At 40.3% G+C, this 5514-nt stretch overlaps 1 non-coding gene across 1 annotated transcript; it reads left to right on the top strand.

Moving 5' to 3' along the window:
• The first annotated feature begins 401 nt into the window (after positions 1 to 401).
• LOC127739823 (small nucleolar RNA R71) lies at positions 402 to 509 on the top strand. Its single transcript, XR_008000565.1, has one exon. It is a non-coding gene; the product is annotated as a small nucleolar RNA R71 (small nucleolar RNA).
• The last annotated feature ends 5005 nt before the right edge of the window (positions 510 to 5514 follow it).

Genomic DNA, 5514 nt, shown 5'->3' with positions numbered 1-5514 from the left:
AGCCAGAAAATACCTGAAATCATAGAAAAAACACACAAACTCATAGTAAAGTCCAGAAAAGTGACTTTTAACTAAAAACTAATAAAAATATAATAAAAACTAATTAAAATATACTAAAAACATACTGAAAACAATGCCAAAAAGCGATAAATTATCCGCTCATCAGTGATCATCTTGTTTTGGGCTAACAGTGCATCCATGTGGTTCAGCTCCATTACTCCTCTAGTATTACTTCTTTTAGAGGCATAGAAGTAGTCATTCTCAACAACTGTTTCAATGACATCTATGGCTACTTCAATGGTTTTCTTCTTGTTTAAAGACCCTCTTGATGAATGATCCACAGCCTTCTTTGACTCATAGGACAGATCTTCATAAAAGATGTGAAGTTGAACCCACTCATTAAACATCTCTGGTGGGCATCTCCTTGTCAAGTCTTTGAATCTCTCCCATGCTTCATAAAGTGTCTCACCATCTTGTTATCTAAAAGTCTGCACCTCAGTTCTTAGCCTATTGATCCTTTGAGGAGGATAAAATCTTGCTAAAAACTTGTTTACCACTTCTTCCCAATTAGTTAAGCTTTCCTTTGGGAAGGATTCAAGCCATTTAGATGCCTTGTCCCTTAGTGAAAAAGGGAACAGGAGCAGCCTATAGACATCCGGGTGGACTCCATTGGACTTCACTGTGTCATAAATCCTCAAGAAGGTGGTCAAGTGTTGATTAGGATCTTCTTGAACACCTCCTCCAAATGAACAATTATTCTGCACAAGAGTGATGAGCTGAGGTTTTAGCTTGAAATTGTTGGCATGTATGGTGGGCTTCTGAATGCTGCTTCCACAGTTTCCTGGATTAGGATTGATATAGAATCCTAAGACCCTCCTTTCTTGCCCAGCCCGGTTTGCATGGCCTTCTCTGGCATGATTATGAGCTTCTTCTTCATGATTGTTCTCCAAATTCTCTTCCATGTTGGGTTTAAAGTACTCTTCCTCTTCCTCAGCACCAATAATCCTTTTTCCTCTTGCCTCCCTTCTTATTCTCCAAAGGGTTCTTTCAGGTTCTGAATCAAAAGGATGTTAAGACTCCTTCTCTTCTCCCTGTCATACAACAAACAGATTGCACAACAGGAGGTATAGTGAAGATTATTCTTGTTAGAGTAATTGTTAGTGTGAGTGATGCAATTTATCAAACAGTTAGTGGGTTAGTGAGCAAAATTATAATAAACAAAGAAATGAAGAACGAAACAAACTAAAAGGGTGCAGGGGTGAGGAAGAAATCAAAACAACTAACAGAAATTGACTGAATAAAAAAAATGAATAACGAAATAAAAAAATGCTCAATCTAGTGATCTTCTAACTTAAATTTCCCTTTGGCAAGTATACCGAATTGTCGTCATGTAAAACTCACAATAGAGTGAGGTCGAATCCCACAAGGATTGATTGGTCAAACAACTTTAGTTAGAAGAATATGCTAGTTGAGCTAAACAGAATTGAGATTGAGATGCAGAAATTTTGACTAGAAAGTAAATAACAGAATTTAAAGTGCAAAATCTTAAATGGGAAGTTGGGGTAATGAGCAGGAAATTAAATGGCAGAAAGTAAATAGAACGGGTAAGATCAGAAATGGGGAGATCATTGGGTTTAGGAGATGTTGCATTCTCCAGATCAAGTTCATTCTCATCTCTTCCTCAATCAATGCATTCATTAATCTCCTTGGCAATCTTAAGTGATTGGATCCCAATTCCTTGGCAATCCAATCTCTCTAAGCTTGAACAATTGCCCAATTCCTTGATTTAATTGCTCATGGGAAGAGATGAATGTGTGGTCACTGATTATACCACATGTATTTCCAAATCAAAGTATTGGGAGGATTAAATGTCACAATATCCATCCAAACCCCAATTTGGTCCAACATGAGAAAGCATTTCTAGCATGATTTCCTCATCCCTTTTCCAAGGTTCAAAGGAGATCCAATTATAGAGAGTTTCTTTTCCAAGACAACTAACCAATTAAATTAAGATTGAAAGCTTTCTAGTAAGATCAAGAGAAAAGAAAGAAGAAGAATGAAAACTATAATTGATCCATCAAATTACAATAGAGCTCCCTAACCCAATGAAAGGGGTTTAGTTGTTCATAGCTCTAGGAATCAAAAATGGCAGAAAAGAAGAATCCATGCTAGAAGTACAGAAAAGTAAATATGCCGAGAGTAGTTCCCAAAAGTGCTAAGCTTCTCTCTAGTTGAAAACTACTCCTATATATACTACTCCTCATGATCTTCTAGTGAGTTCTTCAAGTCTTGGATGTGGGATCTGGACCTTGAGTTGAAGCAATTCTCATCTTTAGTCGGCCCAGCTTGCAGAGAAATATGAGTTAGGCTTAGGCATTTAGTGAGATTAACGTTGAATACATTTTTGGGTGCGAGAACGTTAGTGGCATTCACTTTTTCCACTAACGTTCCACCCTTATATACCCACGTTAATCCCAACGTTAGAAATCTTAACGTGACTTTTAACGTTTCCTACTCGATCCTAGGCCAACGTTAATGGGACTCACTTTTCCCATTAACGTTGGCTTGTGCCCCTTTTCGCAAACGTTAATGGGAATCACTTTTCCCATTAACGTTGCTTGCCTCTTGCCCCTACGTTAGATCTCACGTTAGCTTGGCTAATGGTGCACAAAATTGTGATCATCAATGGCGCCATCAACATGGTACGCTAAATTGCAATCTCAACTCTTTATGACAACTTCTCACAACTAACCAGCAAGTGTACTGGGTCGTCCAAGTAATAAACCTTACGCGAGTAAGGGTCGATCCCACGGAGATTGTTGGTTTAAAGCAAGCTATGGTCATCTTGTAAATCTCATTCAGGTGGATTCAAATGGTTATGGGGGATTGATAATTAAAAGATGAATAAAACATAGATAGAGATACTTATGTAATTCATTGGTGAGAATTTCAGATAAGCGTATGGAGATGCTTTGTCCCTTCCGTCTCTCTGCTTTCCTACTGTCTTCTTTCAATCCTTCTTACTCCTATCCATGGTAAGCTGTATGTTGGGCATCACCGTTGTCAATGGCTACAGTCCCTTCCTCTCAGTGAAAATGTTCAACGCGCTCTGTCACAGCACGGCTATTCATCTGTCGGTTCTCGATTATGTCGGAATAGAATCCAGTGATTCTTTTGCGTCTGTCACTAACGCCCCACAATCGTGAGTTCGAAGCTCATCACAGTCATTCAATCCTTGAATCCTACTCGGAATACCACAGACAAGGTTTAGACTTTCTGGATTCTCAAGAATGCCACCATCAATTATAGCTTATACCACGAAGATTCTGATTAAGGAATCTAAGAGATAAACACTCAAGCCTTGTTTGCATGTAGAACGGAAGTGGTTGTCAGACACGCGTTCATAAGTGAGAATGATGATGAGCGTCACATAATCATCACATTCATCATGTTCTTGGGTGCGAATGAATATCTTAGAACAAGAATAAGCTGAATTGAATGGAAAATAGTAGTAATTGCATTGATACTCGAGGTACAGCAGAGCTCCACACCTTAATCTGTGGTGTGTAGAAACTCCACCGTTGAAAATACAATAGCAAAAGGTCCTATTTATAGAGAACTAGTAGCTTAAGGTTTACAAAAATGAGTAAATGACGTAAAAATCCACTCCCGGGCCCACTTGGTGTGTGCTTGGGCTGAGCATTGAAGCTTCCATGTGTAGAGACTTTTCTTGGAGTTAAACGCCAGCTTTTGTGCCAGTTTGGGCGTTTAACTCCCACTTCTGTGCCAGTTCTGGCGTTAAACGCCTGGAATTCTTGAGCTGATTTGGAACGCTGGTTTGGGCCATCAAATCTCGGGCAAAGTATAGACTATTATATATTGCTGGAAAGTTCAGGATGTCTACTTTCCAACGGAATGGAGAGCAGGCCAATTGGGCTTTCGTAGCTCCAGAAAATCCACTTCGAATGCATGGAGGTCAGAATCCAACAGCATCTGCAGTCCTTTTCAGCCTCTGAATCAGATTTTTGCTCAGGTCCCTCAATTTCAGCCAGAAAATACCTAAAATCACAGAAAAATACACAAACTCATAGTAAAGTCCAGAAAAGTGAATTTTAAATAAAATCTAATAAAAATATAATAAAAACTAACTAAAACATACTAAAAACATACTAAAAATAATGCCAAAAAGCGTATAAATTATCCGCTCATCAGCTAACGAGCTCTTAACGTGGATATCTATCACCTTCGAGAGCATTAGTGACCCTCACCTTTGTCACTAACGCTCCAATTGCCTTAAGTCCCTATGTTAGAACCCACGTTAACTAAGTTAACGTGGATCTTAACGTAGTAATGAAGCCATCTCCCAACGTTAGTGACAAAAGTGAGTGTCACTAACGTTGGTTCTTTGAACCTAACTCCACGTTAACTTTCACGTTAACAATCTTAACGTGAGAGTTAACGCAGGCAATGCTAATGATCCAACTTTAGTGACAAAAGTGAGTGTCACTAACGTTGGCGTAGTTGATCCTCTTCCACGTTAGAGTTCACGTTAACTAAGTTAATGTGACTCTTAACGTGGGGCATTGCCTAGTTTCCCAACGTTAGTGGTGTTCACTTTTACCACTAACATTGAGGAGAAACGTTATTGGAGTTCATGTTTCTTGTTAACGTGGAGTCCTCTTTTTCTTCTACGTTAAGTACCACGTTAACTTAGTTAACGTGGCTCTTAACGTAAGCTATGAATGGCTTCGCAGTCGTTATTGGTGATCACTTTTCTCATTAACGTTGCAAGCTCTTTGCCATCCCACGTTAGAACCCACGTTAACTAAGTTAACGTGAATGCTAACGTGGTTCTTCCATGGTTCATTTGTCCTGAAATCAAGCAATTAAGGTGCATCAAAGCTCTAGCCAAAGCCAAAGTCATGAGAGTATGCATCATTAAGTTATCATGCAATTCTGGCAAAAATCTCATGAAATCATGCAAAATTCACAATAGTTGCTTAAATGAAGGTGTAAGTGTATTTTCACCCAAAACTTGCCTTATTCACTAGGGAAATGCATGAAACTACCTTAAAACAGTGAAGAAAAGGTCAGTGAAACTGGCCTAGATGCCCTGGCATCACCAGGTCCAGCCCTCACCGCCGCACCCAGCCCCTCACTGCCAGCTGCGCCCAGCCCTCACCGCCTCACCGCCCAGCCCTCATCTCTTCAGCGAACCCTCACTGTCGCGCCAGCCACCCACGCTAGAGGAGAGAGATCGGACAGAGAGAGACGCGAAGAGGGAGAATGACTCACGTTGCTGCTTCTTATCGCCTAGCCACTGAGGGAAGCCAGCGCCACCGTCGCTGCTGCTCCTCGCCACCTCGCCGCTTCAGCTTCTTGCGGTTATGGGTTATGATGATGAGTTTGCCGGTGGTCCTGCTTGGCCTTCTGCATCTGCTTCTTTGTACTTTGAATTTCTGATTTGGCTTTGTGCTTCTCTGTTGAATTTGTTAATTTGGCTGTGTTGATTTG

This window comes from Arachis duranensis, chromosome 6 (genome assembly GCF_000817695.3).
Source record: "Arachis duranensis cultivar V14167 chromosome 6, aradu.V14167.gnm2.J7QH, whole genome shotgun sequence".
NCBI classification, from domain to species: domain Eukaryota; kingdom Viridiplantae; phylum Streptophyta; class Magnoliopsida; order Fabales; family Fabaceae; genus Arachis; species Arachis duranensis.
This window is presented reverse-complemented; position numbering and strand designations above follow the sequence as displayed.